This window comes from Chlorocebus sabaeus, chromosome 24, assembly GCF_047675955.1.
Source record: "Chlorocebus sabaeus isolate Y175 chromosome 24, mChlSab1.0.hap1, whole genome shotgun sequence".
In the NCBI taxonomy this organism is placed as follows: domain Eukaryota; kingdom Metazoa; phylum Chordata; class Mammalia; order Primates; family Cercopithecidae; genus Chlorocebus; species Chlorocebus sabaeus.
This window is the reverse complement of record NC_132927.1, coordinates 53516722-53533206: the sequence shown is the minus strand read 5'-3', so window position 1 is coordinate 53533206 and position 16485 is coordinate 53516722. Positions and strand designations below refer to the sequence as shown.

The 16485-nt window shown below is 49.5% G+C and overlaps 1 protein-coding gene across 6 annotated transcripts in view; it reads right to left on the bottom strand.

Moving 5' to 3' along the window:
• The window catches only part of TMEM63C (transmembrane protein 63C), a 74833-nt gene extending 58799 nt beyond the window's left edge, over nucleotides 1–16034 (bottom strand). For 2 of the 6 annotated variants that reach the window (XM_037984314.2, XM_037984316.2), the window contains exons 1-2: nucleotides 15821–16031; nucleotides 546–705 (exon numbers count right to left, since the gene is read on the bottom strand). The gene's annotated coding sequence lies outside the window, so the exon portion shown is untranslated. Of the gene's footprint in view, nucleotides 1–545; nucleotides 706–15820 lie in introns of all 6 variants that reach the window. The other 4 variants (XM_037984313.2, XM_037984315.2, XM_037984318.2 and 1 more) reach the window with 3 other exon arrangements.
• Between the last annotated feature and the right edge of the window lie 451 nt (nucleotides 16035–16485).

The window sequence follows — 16485 nt, the reverse complement described above, 5'->3', positions numbered from 1 at the left end:
CTACACTATTGATATAAGTAATGCTTGAGAAGTAAAAAGAGATTGCGGTTGGATTCTACCTCTAAGATCCCCAGCTCTAGTAGTCTATGAAGATACCATCTGTCTTAATCCTTTCCTAGAGAAAAAAGTGTCAAGAGTCAGGGAACTCTTGGAAGAGCCATGCCTGGCCGGATTCTGGGCTTGCCCCAAACCAGAGTCAGCTGGGCAAGAACCACCGGGGGCCCAGCTAGCAGCTCAGCCCCAGGGGAATTTCTAGGGGACAGAGGACATCCTAACCAAAACCAGAGCATCTTCTGCCCCTTCCCAGGCCTCGTGGGCAGGGTCACCTGGGACAGCGCCCTTCGGAATGGGGTTAGGCCGTTCCTGCCCCTCTCTTGGCAGGTTGTGGGTTTAGGAGGGCTTAGGGAGGGCCTTTGCCCAAGTGCTGGCTGGAGAGCTGCAGGCCATGGGGTGGCCAGGATGGCCACATTTCCTAGGCTCAAGGTGGGGAGCTGGTGTTAGGGCTTAGCCCTGATGGGTGATGGGATGATGCCAGGGGCACCTACCTGGAACAGCAGCTGAGGTTTGGGGCTCAGGCCCCCCGTGGCCCCTGGGCTGTTATAGGACCTTCCCTCCTCTTGATCAGTCCCCAGGAAAAGGTGCTTCTGAGTGGCTCAGCCGTGTCCCCGCTTGATTCCTGACCCCGAGGGAGGCTCCTCCAAGGATCTATGGCACAGGGACAACAGAACCCTTTCAGGGCAGGCGGGCGTGCATCCCAGTCCTCCCTGGCCTCCTTGCAGCTCCTCCCCAAGCCCAAGCTGGCCAAGCCCCTCCCAGCTCCAATGTGCTTGTCAGTATCTCCCACAAGGCCTGCCTTGGGGAGCTCCAATGGGGTGAGGGGTACTCCGGAAGCATCCACGATCCCCAGCCTGCCCCAGTTCCAAATCCAGGCCAGCCAGTGCCCACGCCTGGGTGGGTGAGCTGGGGGCTACCATTTAACCCAGCAGAGCATGAGCTGTGAGGAGGGGGCCATGGGGAGAGCACTGCACTGGGAGCCGAGGCACCAGCTGTCACTTGCCCTGCTAAGCTGGAGCACCCCATTTTCCCTTGCTGGTGTGGGGGTGTTCAGCCTAGATGCACAGACAACGCCAGCAGGGCTGAGCTGGGGGAGGTCAAAGGGGTCATAGACATCACCCACTTCAGAATCATCTGCGGGAAGAGGGGGAGGCCTTGCTAAAACACAGGTGGAAGGGCCCTACCTTGACCCACTGAACCTGAATCTCCAGGAAGGTGTTTGGGAACCTACATTTTAACAAGTTCCCCACATGGGTACCCATGAAGTAAGACTCATGGAAAAGTGGACGACACACTGGGAAAGCGCAGACAAGTCCAAGGATGATTTTATAATCCACATAAAGGGATCATCGGTCGTTTCCTGAAAGCAGCATCACAGGAGCCTGGTCTCTGCAGTCAGGCTAGCCAGGGAGCCCCAGCAGCTTGCTAAACCCTCTCTAGCTCTCATTTTCCTCACGGACAAAATAAAGATTGGCGGTGATCTCTTGGGCCTGCCCACATCTGAAATTGTGAATGCAAGAAGAGGTGAACCACTGAGAAACGAATTTAAAAACAAAGCTCAGGGTGAGACATTTTAACTAGTATTCTCCCCCTTATAATTTGTTTCTTCTTAAATATTCTTGTTTTGTTTTGTTTGAGATGGGGTCTCACTCTGTTGCCCAGGCTGGTCTTCAATGCCTGGGCTCAAATGGTCCTCCTGCCTCCTCCTCCTAGATAGTTAGGATTACAGGCACATGCCACCATGCCCGGCTTTAAGTATGCTCTTTAAATTCTGAAAATAACATGCTTAGGGGAAAAAAACCAAACCATTCAAAATAATACACAATGAAAACGAAATCTAGGCTGGGTATGGTGGCTCACACCTGTAATCCTAGCACTTTGGGAGGCCAAGGTGGGAGGTTCACTTGAGCCTACAAGTTAGAGACCAGCCTTGGAGACACGGCAAAAACCCAGTCCTACAAAAAGTACAAAAAAAAAAAAAAAACCAAATTAGCTGGGTGTAGTGATGTCCGCCTGCAGTCCCAGCTACTCGGGAAGCTGAGGTGGGAGGATTGCTTAAACCCAGCAGGTTGAGGCTGCAGTGTCATGATAGCACCACTGCACTCCAGCATGTGTGACAGAGCAAGACCCTGTCTCCAAAAAAAAAAAAAAAAAAAAAAAAAAGAAAGAAAGAAAGAAAAAAGAAACATGGCATGGAGGGATGTAGGGACATCTCAGACCTATATCCCACTCTCCAACATAAATATCATCATTTCCTAAATTTTCCTGAGAAGTTTTTCCAGAAATATGAACATACATACACACACACACACACACACACACACACACACACATACACACACACATCTATCTATGCCTGCATCTTTATTTTAAACCCAACCAGGAACATATTCCCTGTACTTACATTTGCTTTGCTAATTAACATACATCACACATCTCTGCATACCACACAGATTCCTCCATTCTTTTAATAGCTCATAGTGTTCCACTGAACCAATGCACTACAATTTCTGTGAATCTGTCCTTGTTGATTGATATTTAGGTTATTTCTACATTTTTTGCTGCACAAGCAAAGCTGTAATGAACATCTTTGTTTTTTCTTGTTGGTTTGTTTTGAGACAGCGTCATACTCTGTAATGAATATCTTTGTTTTTTCTTGTTTGTTTGTTTTGAGACAGCGTCATACTCTGTTGCCCAGGCTGGAGTGCAGTGGTACAACCCCAGCTCACTGCAGCCTCAACTTCCTGGGCTCAAGCGATCCTTCCACCTCCGCCTCTCAAGTAGCTGGAACCACAGGCACCCACCAGCTAATTTTTTTTTTTTGGATGGAGTTTCACTCTTGTTGCTCAGGTTGGAGTGCAATGGCACGATCTCAGCTCACTGCCACTTCTGCCTCCAGGTTCAAGCGATTCTCCTGCCTCAGCTTCCCAAGTAGCTGGGATTACAGGCATGTGCCACCAAGCCCGGCTAATTTTGGATTTTTAGTAGAGATGGGGTTTCTCCATGTTGGTCAGGCTGCTCTAGAACTCCCGACCTCAGGTGATCCGCTCGCCTCGACCTCCCAAAGTGCTGGGATTACAGGCGTGAGCCACCGCACCCGGCCTAAATTTTTTTTTTTTTAATTTTTGTAGAGATGAAGTCTCACTTTGTTGCCTAGGCTGGTCTTAAACTCCTGGGCTCAGGTGATCCGCCTGCCTCAGCCTCCCAAAGTGCTGGGATTACAGCCATAAGCCATCTCGCCCAGCCTACATCTTTGACTCTATATCTTTGTGCACATATATGATGCCAGCTAGAGGATATCCCTGGGTCAAAACTTACGTGAACCTAACATTCTGACAGATATTGCCAAATTGTCCTCCAATGAGGGTGAACCAGTTTTCTCTGCCCCAGCAACTCATGAGTGCCTGTTTTTCTCCACCCTCACACAGTGTGCATGATCAGATTGTTGGATTTTTACAGTGAGTTTAAAAATGGTATCTTGTTTCAATTTGTAATTCAGTTGTCAAAAAAGACAGACATGTTTTCATGTTTATTGACTGATCGGCCTTTGCACTTGTTTTTCTGTGACTTGTCTGCATCCATCCTTTCTAATTTCTTATTGATTTTTAAAGAAGTTTTTCTAAATTAAGGCAACTGACTTCTTGTCATGTGTACTGCAAATTGTCATTCATCTCTTTTTGACTTTATTTATGGCATCCTTGGGACTTGCTTAAAAAGCCTTTCCCATTTGAGAATCATGAAAGTATTTGCCCATATTTTCCACTTGTATTCTTGAAGGTTTCTTTTTTTTTTTTTAAGTTCAGCTTTTTATTGAACATGTTATAAAAGAGATTTAGTCAAAAAGACCAAAGCCCATGTCATCATCAGAGTCCTCGGATTCTTCTTTCTTTGCTTCCACTTTCTTCTCCTCAGCTGGAGCAGCAGCAGTGGAGGGGGCAGGACCTCCTGCCGGTGCAGCACCAGCTGCTGGAGCAGGTCCACCAGCCCCTACATTGCAGATGAGGCTCCCAATGTTGACATTGGCCAGGGCCTTTGCAAATAAGCCAGGCCTAAAAGGTTCAACATTTACACCAGCTGCTTTAATGAGGGCCTTGATCTTATACTCCGTGACAGACACCTCATCGTCATGCAGAATGAGGGCCAAGTAGATGCAGGCGAGCTCGGAAGACGGAGGCCATAGCGCAGGCAAGTGTGGGGCTGGCGCTGCCGGACGCGGTGCTAGTCGCCGGATGAAGTGAGGGCCTCATCCCAACGCGGCCTTAACTTCCTCGGAAGGACGGAGCACCTTCGAGGCAGCTGAGGAAAGGGACTTGAAGGTTTCTTTCTCCTTTTCTTCTTCTTTTCCTTCCTCCTGTTGTTGTTGTTGTTGTTGTTCCTCCTCCTCGTCCTCCTCTTCCTCTTCCTCTTCTTCCTCCTCTTCCTCTTCTTCTTCCTCCTCCTTCCTCTTTGTCTTATTCTTTTTTGAGGCAGGGCCTCACTCTGTTGGCCCAGGCTAGAGTACTTATGTGACACAATCATAGCTCACTGCAGCCTTGAACTCTTGGACTCCAGTGATTCTCCTGCCTCAGCCTCCCAAGTAGCTGCGACTGCAGGCACGCACCACCACACCTGGCTTTCTTCTTTCTTTTTGAAATATATTTGTCACCTCCAGAATTTATTTTGATGCAGGGATTGTGGTAGGGCTCAACTTTATTATTTTTTTCAAGGGGCTACACAGTTGTCCCAAAGTCATATTTGAATAATCCATTTCCTGCTCCCCTACCTAAAAATCCTCCCTCTAAATTCAAAGTTCCAATTTGACTATGTAGGAGGATGGATACAAAGAGCATAAACTCAGAGTCGAGTGCTTGGTTCAAATTTCCACTCTACTGGACCTGGGATAAGCTGCCTACCCTTTCTGTGCCTCAGGTTCCTCATCTAAAAATGGAGATAACAATAACGCCATCTGCATGGAGTTATTGTGAGGATTAAATGAGTTATTACAGGTAAGGGGTGTAGAAAGACACAGCTAATATATGCTGCCCACAAGAGGTTCAACCTTAGATGTAAAGGCTCACATAAGTGGAAAGTGAAAGAATGGAAAAAGTCATTCCATGCAAATGGTAACCAAAAGAGAGCAAGGATGGCAGTATTTATATCAGTCAAAAGCTGCCACAAAAGACAAAGGAGGCTATTACATAATGATAAAGGGTCAATTTACCAGGAAGATATAACAATTGCAAATACATATGCACCTAACAGCAGAGCACCCAAATATATGAAGCAATATTGACAAAACTGAAGGGAGAAATAGACAACACTGCAATAATAATTGGAGATTTCAGTACTCCTTTCAATAATGGATAGAACAACCAGACAGAAGATCAATAAGAAAATGGAGAACTAGGCAGGACACGGTGGCTCACACCTGTAATCCCAGCACTTTGGGAGGCTGAGGCAGGTGGATCACCTGAGGTCGGGAGTTCAAGACCAGCCTGACCAACATGGAGAAACCCCATCTCTACTAAAAATACAAAGTTAGCCAGGCTTGGTGGTGCATGCCTGTAATCCCAGCTACTCGGGAGGCTGAGGCAGGAGAATCGCTTGAACCCGAGAGGTGGAGGTTGCGGTAAGCTGAGATCGTGCCATTGCACTCCAGTCTGGGAAATAAGAGTGAAACTCAAAGAAAGAAAGAAAGAAAGAGAGAGAGAGGGAGGGAGGGAGGGAGGGGAAAGGAAAGAAGGAAGGAAGGAAGGAAGGAAGGAAGGAAGGAAGGAAGGAAGGAAGGAAGGAAGGAAGGAAGGAAGGAAGGAAAGAAGGAAGGTAGGAAGGAAGGAAGGGAGAGAAAAGAAAATGGAGAACTTGAACAACACTATAGACCAATTGGACCTAAGAGACATATGCAAAAAACTCCTCCAAACAGCAGCAGAATACACATTATCTCAAGCACATACGGAACATTCTCCAGGACAGATCACACCTTAGGCTACAGGTAAAGAACAGGACAGTGGCCACACAGGGGAACTACTATATGGTGGTGTTTACTATTATTATTATTGCATATTAAGTGTGCTTTGTTTATCAATCTGTGAAGCAGTTCCATCATTTGACAAATATCTACTACTATGTATCAGGCCCTATTCCAAGTGCCAGGGAATCAAGAATAAAGTAGTCCTAAGAGCTGCTCCTGCCACCTCTGGTTAGACTTAGTACTGGTTATTTTAGCACTTTTACTGATATTTTAAATTTCTTCCATTATATTTAAAAAGTTAAAGTCTGTTTATATACAGACAAGCTATATATTTTTCTTTCTAATAGTTATTACTAATCATGTTGGTATATTCTTTTATTATTTCTAATTTTTTTTCAGTTGACAATCTTGTTCCTTTTTCTCCAAGTCATCAATCTTATCGTCTACAATTTTGATAAATTTAGCACTTTTATAACTTATATTTTCAAAATTTGTGTTGGCTTGTGCTTCTAGAGTAGTATTAAAGAACTACAGTCATGGGGGTCATTCTTTCCTTGTGTGTTTATGTCTGAATACACACACACACACACACACACACAAGCACACACAGGCATACACAAAATCATGTTAAGCAATATCCATCTATTCCTATGACATAGGAGTTAACATCAGAGACATGTTGAATTTTATCGAATGCATTTTAGACATTTTTAGCACTTATGAAGTTGCTTGTATGATTTTTTATTTCTTTTGAGCTATTAGTTTGTTCAATTACATTAACAGTTTTTCTACTATGGAATCTATATTTCTGGAATATAGCCCCACTTGCTTGCGGTATGTTCATTTTTGTAACATAATGCTGTGTGTGTCCATTTGTTGCTATTTATGAATTTTGCACCACTATTCATAAGATTGTTTAGTCATTTTTCTCTTTTTGTGCTGTCTTTGACAAGATTTGGTATCCATGCTGTTCGTACTTCATAGAATAATTTAGAATCTCTCCTTCTCTGTGATTTGGTGTAGTTGGTGCAGTTTAAATAACATTGGCATTATCTGTGCCTTGGAGATTTGATAGAAGCTAGAAGTAATCTGAACCTTAATTTTCTTGGAGGAGAATTTTATGAAAACTGAGTTTCTTCAGTGATTATTGGTCTGTTGGGATTTTCTACCTCTCCTGATGTCAAAATGATGATTTACATTTTCCCAGAAAATCATCAGTTTCAGCTGGTTTTCAAGTGGATTTACATATGGCCAAACACAGTACCAATAATGATGATAATAATAATAATAATAATAATTCTTTCTATTTTCTCTGTATCAGTGGCTATTTCCCCATTTTAATGTTCAATTTTGTATATTTGCCTCAATCCTCTCCTAACCCCCATTAGATTATCTCATCTCTAAAAAACCATAAAGTGACACGTGATTTTTCCCCCAGGACTCTATTTACTATGTACACAACTCAGAAATAGAACAGCTGAAATCAGAGAAGAGGATGAGAGGGCAGCCGAGGCACAGCTTGATACAAAGTCAGTCAACAAACATTTCAGACGTGCAAAGAGCCGGCACAGGTATTCCCTGGCTTTAAGCACCCACGGCTGCTTTTCCCAACTCCCCCACCCCAGCGAAACCTGCCAGTTCCCCGAGTCCTTCACATCCAGCTATCACCTCCTCTTGGACCCTTTCCTGACTCCCCAGGGAGATGTCGGCACCTTTCCATAGACATCTCAGATTACTTTTCTTCAACTTCGAACAATTCATTTAAACCAATTGAATTAACAAATGTAAACATTCTGTCATTTTTGCTTCAGCTATTCTTTGTTAAACGAAGTGTTACTGACAGGTTAGAAGCCCTTCCTTTTCCTCTTTCAGTCTCAGCTCCTACTCTCTCCAAAGCACTACAAGCATCAGCTTGGTAGGCATTGCAAGAGAAATTAGTAAATCCATAAATCATAGCTAGTACTGTTTTGCGATTTTTATGAAAATTAACTTTTCAGCCAGGAACAGTGGCTCACACCTGTAATCCCAGCATGTTTGGAGGCCCACATGGGTGGATCACTTGAGCCCAGGAATTTGAGACCAGGCTGGGAAACGTAGCAAAAACCCATCTCTACCAAAAAAAAAAAAAAAAAAAAAAAGTTAGCCGGGTGTGGTGGTGTGCACCTATAGTCCCAGCTACTCGGGAGGCTGAGGTGGAAGGATCGCTTGAGCCTAAGAGGTGGAGGCAGCAATGAGTCAAGATCGCACCACTCCACTCTGGGCAACAGAGTAAGACCCTGTCTCAAAAAAAAAAAAAGAAAGAAAGAAAATTAAAGTTTCACTAATGGTATTATTTTGAAATTTCCTTTTTTTGCAACACTGTTTTTGAAATTTATTCATGTTAATACACAATATATCCATATGTGTATGCACATATATATCAGCTTTGCTAAGGTATAATTTATACAAAATAAAATTCCCCAATTACACATAGTTTAACTGCTGCATAGTATCACAGTTTTTTTTTGTTTTGTTTTGTTTTTTTGAGATGGAGTCGCGCTCTGTCTCCCAGGCTGGAGTGCAGTGGCCGGATCTCAGCTCACTGCAAGCTCCGCCTTCCGGGTTTACGCCATTCTCCTGCCTCAGCCTCCCGAGTAGCTGGGACTACAGGCACCTGCCACCTGGCCCGGCTAGTTTTTTGTATTTTTTAGTAGAGACGGGGTTTCACTGTGTTAGCCAGGATGGTCTCGATCTCCTGACCTCGTGATCCGCCCGTCTCGGCCTCCCAAGGTGCTGGGATTACAGGCTTGAGCCACCGCGCCCTGCTACAGTATCACAGTTTTATTCATTATTCTATTATTGCAGATATTGAGGTTGAGGTCTCTCTTTTTTTTTTCTGTTTGGTTGCCCATGCTGTAGTGCAGTGGCGTGATCATGGCTCACTGAAACCTCAAACTCCTGGGCTCAAGCAATCCTTCCACCTCAGCCTCCCAAGTAGCTGGGTCTACAGGTATACACCACCCCACCTGGCTAATATTTTTTTAGTAGATACAGGGTCTTGCTATGTTGCCAGGGCTGGTCTTAAACTCCTGGGCTCAAGTAATCCTCCCACCTGGGCCTCCCAAAGTGCTGGGATTACAGGTGTGAGCCACAGAGTCCAGCCAAGACCTCCTTTTTTTGCATTTCATGCATTGCTGCCCTAGATACCCTTAGAGCTGTTTCCTTGAACACATGTGTGAGTTTCTCTAGGTAATGTATACCTAGATGTGAAACCATTGGTCATAAAGCATATACACATTCAGCTTTACTAGCATTCTTGCCAGAATGTCTCAAGGAGCTTTGTATTGCTATTTTCACAGAATGTTATGATTTTTTCAAGCTATTGTCATTAAGTCATTTCCTTGTTTACCCATCCCCTTCCCCATGAATTACTGAAGGGTCTCTGTGTGACTGGCACTCAATGAACACTTGAAAAGTGAAAGGATGAGCTCACTCTCTAGCAGAAGAGAGAGACTCAATGTGTTAAGGGCATTCAAGGCTGTTAAGATCTCATCTGGCTGAGATCCAGGGAGGGCTTCATCAAGGAGGTAGCATTTGAATTGGGTTTTGAAGGGCAGGAAGATGAACAGATGAGGATAGAGATAAGGACCAGGACTAGGATGGGGAGAGGCAGTGGCTCAGACAGTCCAGGGCACGTTTGATTTGCCAGAGCAATGGTTCTTAGCCAAGCTGGGGTGAGATGGGGCAGAAAAGCCAGGCATGTGTATTTTGTAAAAACTTCAAGGGCATCTGACACATCTCCCCTCCCCACACACAAATAACCCCTGAGTGGGAGCAGAGCATGTGGGAAGGGAACCTCACTGGAAAAGGCAGGTTGGGCTTAGTCCAAGATGAGCCTTCAATGGCAGCCTCTGGGTCAGAGCTGGGTTCAAAGGTAACTCCCAGGGGAAGTGGGCAGAGTCACAGGGACACCGGGACCTGGGATAGGGCTGAGTCGGAAAGCCTGCCCTTCCCACTCACTTCTCCTCCTCTGTCCCTGTCTCTGGGAACAGATCACGGCTGTGATGGTCTGGGTTCCCTCCCCAGCCACACAGGAGGGCACTGGGACTGGGGCTCCTTCTGCTCCTCCACTTGGTAGCTCTGTGATCCAGGCCAGGGGCTTCCTGTCCCTTCCTCCCTGGCTGCTCCGTGCAGCACAAGCTGTATGCATGTGCCTGGGCCAGGGCCCCAAGGAGCCCCTCCACGGAGTGTGAGGCCTGGGCCTGGCTAGGCCAAGTCCCCTTCCTTTGCCTTGGCTCAGCCCCTTGGAATCTAGGTGGGGGCGGGGTAGGAATCCTAGCCTTCCACCTTCCCTGCTCCCGTGACACGAGATGTCCTTCAGCAGAACCTGGTTCTGGGCTCCCTGCCCAGAGTGGAGGGGAAGGGGAGAAACGCACGACCTTCTCTTCCAAGTCTTTTTGTCTCAAGCAACTTCAGCAAAACCACCAGCCCCAGCAGTACGAGGTGAGCTCAGGATGTGTCAGCTGCGCTTGGGAGGACAGCGCACAGATGGCTCCCCTGGACACAGACTGGCCACGGCCCCAGTTTGGGTTCTGCTACTTTGTGTGTGAGTGTGGTTGTGGCTGTCACAACCTGTCAAGCCACAGCTTTCTAATCTACTGAGCGGGTGACTCAGATTTGCTTTCTCTCCTAAGGCGTGGAGAGGATTAAAGAGTAATGACAGGGAATGTGAGGCCGCTGAGTGGCTCCAGGGCCTCAAGCCAGGCTCATCGTTCAGGCTGTTGTTCTGCTGCCTGAGAAGGTCTCCCCAAGCCAGGCCTAGCTGACACTCCTGGGCACATGAGGCCCCAGCCAAGGAGGGATCCCTGGTCCAGCAACAGCTTGTTCATTGTATGGAAGGACACTCTCTGCCCACACCACACAGACAGACAGACAGACAGACACACACACACACACACACACATATCCCTTTGGTTCTAAGAAGATTCCCCCTCTGCCAGGTCCTCAGGGATGTGAGAAGCCTTTTTGTTTTTTTGTTTTGTTTTGTTTTTTGAGACAGGGTCTTGCTCTGTCATCTGGGCTGGAGTGCAGTGGTGCGATCAGAGCTCACTGCAGCCTCAACCTCCTGGCCTCAAGTTATCCTCCCACCTCAGCCTCCTGAGTAGCTGGGACTACAGGCCTGGCTAATTTTTTCACTTGTTTGTAGAGACAGGGTCTTTCTATATTGCCCAGGTTGGTCTTGAACTGCTGGGCTCAAGCAATCCTCCCTCCTAGGCCTCCCAAAGTCTGGGATTATAGGCATGAGCCACCATCCATGGCCTGAAGCCTTTTTGAAGGAGACAGTTCAGTTTTAACAGTGCCTGGAGCAGTCGACATTGTTGGTCAGCCATTGTTGGATATTGTTTGGTGTCATCAAAAAAGCATGGTCTGGCTGGGCATGTTGGCTCACTCCTGTAATCCCAGCACTTTGGGAGGCTGAGATGGGCGGATCACCTGAGGTCAGGAGTTCAAGACCAGCCTGGCCAACATGTTGAAACCCTGTCTCTACCAAAAATACAAAGAAGTTAGCCAGATGTGTTGGTGCACACCTGTAATTCCAGCTACTCGGGAGGCTGAGGCAGGAGAATCGCTTGAACCTGGGAGGTGGAGGTTGCAGTGAGCCGAGATAGTGCCACTGCACTCCAGAGTGGGCAACAGAGTGAGACTGTTTCAGAAAAAAACAACAACAAAAAAACATGATTGCCATCCCAGAGGTCCCTGGACAGCTGGCCACTCAGTAGGCAGAGGGATGAACAAATGGAAAGAAGGTGACTCCTGGTTACCAAGCACCATGCTGGGCACCTTTCCGCTTCCTCCCATTCATCCTCCCAATGGCTCTGTGTGGAGGGAATTGCTTCACCATGTTGCAAATGGAAGACTCACAGAAGTGAAGTGAGCAGGTAATGAAACAGGTGGGAACGCAGCTCCCAAGTGCTCCCCCAGGCAGTGAGTCCATATGTGACAGGTCCTCTGTGCTTCCATGCCCCCCATCAAAGCAGGATTGATTTCCCCACAGGGCCCTGTGTCTATGTTCCATTGCCCTCTGTAGCGTTTCTAGTCTATGGCCAAATCACTGCCACTCAGACACCCCAAGGCAATGAGGCCTCAACACCCAAAACCCAACAGACAGCCAGTATCCCAGCGGACCACGCACAGCTTCATCTTGCCCACCTATCTCTCCAAAGACCTTAGGGTCACTTTCTCTTCTGCTGCGACTCCATGGCCTGAGGCCAGCATGCCCCTGGCTGGGCACAACTCTGAGAAGACCCAGCCAGAGTGAGGAGAAGGCTTCTGTCTTTAGGACCTTGCTTGGCCAGGCCACTTAGTAATGGGGAGGGGACAGTTTGGTTTCCTGTTGGAAGCCGGCCTGGTCTTTCTGCCTCTGATCCTCTAAGGACACCAGAGGCCCTGGCTTGGCAGGAATGAAGGTCTACAGGCACAGGGCTGGGCATGACTCACTCACCTCCAGCCCAGCTCTTCCCATCTCATCTTCAGGGTGCTCGTGTCAAATGGCAGAGTGGAAGGTTGTGAAAAGCAGAAGGTGGGAACCCAGGACACTTGGGTCCTAGTCCCGCCTTTCTAAGCAGATCTAGGCTTTGGTTTCCCTTTGGGAAGCATTACTAATGACTAGAAGGAGGGAGGAGGTGACAATGAGGCACCCCTTCCCCGCCCACTCTGCCTCTGCATGTCTCAGCACCAGTCCCAGGGGTGCTGGCAAGGAGTGTGGCAGCTTGAGTACATATCCTGCCCTAGAAACACAGAACATGGAGTACTGGCCACACGTTGTTCTTCTTAAGAGCCACCCTCGGTTGGGCCTGAGCAATGCAGACAGATCTAGAGCAAGGACACACCATACTTCATGAGCTGCCCACATTCTCATCTCAGCTCCTCCTGTAACCCTACCTTGCAGGAGTTGCACCAGCCAACTCATGGGCAAGAATGTGGAGTTCCATTTACACCACCCATGCTGATGTGTAAGCTGTGAAAACCACTGCTCTCCCACGAGAGGAAAGAAGAGTGAGCATCGGGGCCCCACCTCAGGCAAAACAGGGCACTAAAAGCTGCTGATCTCACTGGAAGCTGAGCACTTCCGCTGAGCACTTTCATTACAGCCTTTCCCAGTGTGAGCCTGCCCATGGCCTGAGCACCACGTGGGTTCCTGCAAACTGGACGCTCTGTGCAAACAGCTCCCAGCACTTTATGCCCATTATCTTTATGGTTCTTCCACCCGCCGCTTCCCGGGAAGAATCAGAGCAGAGTTCGTGGGATTTGAGAGTCGAGGCAGTGGAGAAGGTACAGGCCTGTAGGAAGCTCCACTGTGCCACTAGACACCCTCATTTTACAGGGGTGAACATCCTGTTAAATATGTTAAATGTAATGGGCAGCTGGGGATAGGGGAAGGAAACTCCTCAAGGCCCCAGGCACTACTTGAAGTGGGCTGGGGAGGGCTGACCTGCCTTCCCAGCCTAGAAGCGTGCCCTAGGCTGGCCACAGAGGGAGAGGGCATCCTCTAAAGAAGAAACAACCATGTTTCCGCCATCGAGGCAGGAAACAGATGGCTTCCACCTAGACCAGGGACTCCAGGAATAATACTTCCCATCTGTAATAAACACTTGACAAGTTTCCAAAGCCCTCCCACCCGTCTGGAGAAGGTGTTTTCATGTCTAGCTATCAGGTAGAGAAGTTGAGGGCAGAGTGCCAGACAATAGAGGTGCTTGGTCCAGGCTCTCTGCTCTTTAAGTCTGGTTCTCACCAGGGGGCCTCTCTGAGGCCTGACCCTTTCTCTGCTAGCTGGGAGGGACACATATCGTGTAGTTTCCCTCCAGTATGGTGGGCCCTCTCCTCTCTGGCACTATACAGTCATCCCACAAGCAGCCGGTTCCCATCTGGTTTACTGGGAACCCCATCCCTTCCCACAGGGTCACCCCAGCAGCTCCTGGTGGTCATCATGCAACCCAAGGCTCCTGTGAAGCCAGCAGGGGCCAGCTTCAGGGGTGCTGTGCTCAGAGGGTGTCTGAAAAGGAGCAATTCATGAGCCAGGCACATGGCAACTCCTTTCACTTGGGGCAAACAGGTGCTGGCCCAAACCCCTCATCTCGAGATGCTGTCAGGGAGATAACTGAAGTCCCTCTACCTGTGGATCCCCAGCCAGCTATGCTCACAGCTGCTGGCACTTGGGCAGGAGGGATGCCTGTTTTCGGCTCCGACAGGCCTACAGAAATTGTGTACCCCTGTGGGGGCATGATGGGAAGGTAACCAAGAGACTTCATTTCCCCTCTTCAAGCTGCTTCCTTCCCAAGAAACTAAAAAACATATCTTGAAGAAGGAGAAAATGCCGGTGCTGTCCCCTGTCATCGACCTCCACACCTGTCAGGAGGCCCCTCCCAGCCTCAGCTTCTCAGTGCTGGGACTGTGAGGTGCAAAGAGAAGACAGGAAGAGGCCCCTCCAGTCTGCCCTTTGGTGGCTGGGGAGTCAGGAGACCTGCATGTAGGTAAGAGACCTGCAGAACTCACGCCACCCTCCGTGCCTCAGTTTCCTCATCTGGCTCCAGCTCTAAAATATCACTCTCTCCTTGCCTCAGTTTCCCTCCAGGGAAAGTCATCTGTCCCAGGGAGAAGAAAAAGGTGAATTCACTTCTGAGGGGAAAGTTCACTTCTGAGGGCAATAGATGGAATGTAGCCCATTTCTCCCAGGGACGGGGCCAGAGAGAGAACGAGGATGAGGTGATCACAGAGGGTGGTGCTAAGAGATGGACCCTTCTTGAGGGAAACCACGTCTTCTTGGAGTGCTGCAGGCTGTTGAAGGAGAAAGTTCATCTCCTTGTCCCCCTCAGCACGGGCCTTCTCCTCAAAGCCAACTCTCATTCTTTCCTTGAACCCAGAAGAACGGCACAGGCTCACACCCCCTCTGCTAAGATGAGTGTTTTTCATGAGCAATTTTCTCCTGTCCCAGACAATCTAATTCCTGCTTACACCCATGATACCCTGGAGCCCCATGCAGAAGTTGCAACTCCTGGCATTCTCAGGGATGAGGAAATGTGGTGCTGGGATGGGGGGAGGCCCCAGGGTCTAGAGAGAAAGAAGGGTCCCTGCCCCTCCAGACAGCATTCAGTGAAGGCAGTGCCTGGGAGGCCAGCTCTGTAGGGCCTGCTCAGTGACCTTGGTCAAGCCACAACACCCCTGGGCCTCAGTTTCCCCAGGGCCTTCATCCAAACACAATGTTTCTCTCTCAAGGCCAGGGCGAGTAGGGAGGCAAGAGCCTTTCTTTGGAAGCACATGGGGAAAGGGTGGCATTGTTCCCCTGGGGGACCAGGAGCCCAGCCAGCCCGGCAGCAGCGCAGCAGTGACGTTGTCATAACCCATAACTGCGAAGCAGATTGCCCCCTCCCGTCCCAGCCCAGAGAGTGGGCGGCAGAGCCCTGGGGAATCCCTGGGTGGGGGAGAGGGTAGCCCAGAGCGGTAACTCCCACCTGGCTGTCAGGCAGGAGGCCGGGGACCCCGCAAGCAAACCTCCTACCCACCTCCATCCCCCGACCCGGAGAGGACGGGTCTACTAACGCCACGCCCTCCCGGGTGGGCGGCTCAAGCCACCCTTTCCTGGGTACAAGCTAGAGACAGCCAGCGTGGCAAGGGACTGTGGCGCAGTCTCCCCTACCCCCATCCCTCCCAATGCAAGGTCTCAGAAAGCACAGAAACAAGCAATCCTTCCCCGCCCCCTCCCCGTGCGGGACCTGGATCCTGCGCCCCTTCTTCCCGGCCCGACCAGCCCGGGTCACTGCACCCGCGTCGCGTGCTCACCACATCTGCGTCCTCGGCACCGCGGCCCCAGCCCCAGGCGCGGCGCTCAGGCCGCCAGGCTGCGGTGACAAGCTCCACGCTCCCCACCTGGGAGGAGACTGCCAGCGGGTCCTCCTCCTCGCCGGCCGGGCGAAGCCAGCCCCACCTGGCAAGGGAGTGTCAGCAAATTCCCTTCTGCATCACCACGAGAGAGGCATCCCGGCTCCTCCCAAGCAGGGGCCAACCTTGGCCCCGCCCCAAGGCTCCTCTGACCTGCGGGGGAACCCGGGCTGGCGGATCCTACGCGAAGACCCAGGCTCCGCCTCAGAGACCCTGTAGCTACCAGGAACCATCTGCAAATTACCATCTTAAACGCACAAGGCTGCCGGTCCCTGGTTCCAGCTTGCTTCAGCTCCCCTGATGCACTGGGCCTCCGCAGCTCCTTTGCCACCTCCCCTCGCCCTCCCTGAGGCCTGTCCCCTTTCCCAGTCTCCTTAGTCCCATCAGCCAGAAGCAAGAAAAGCCACCCCACTCCCACAAAGGTAGCCCTCTGCCCCGCCCAAGGACCCGGTCCTGGCACCAGCCCAGTGGCTGGTACCCAGCTGCTACCCAGACTCCTTCTTCCCCAACAAAGGAGCCATCTACAATTGGCCACAGCCCCACCCGGGAGGCCCAAGGGAGTGGGC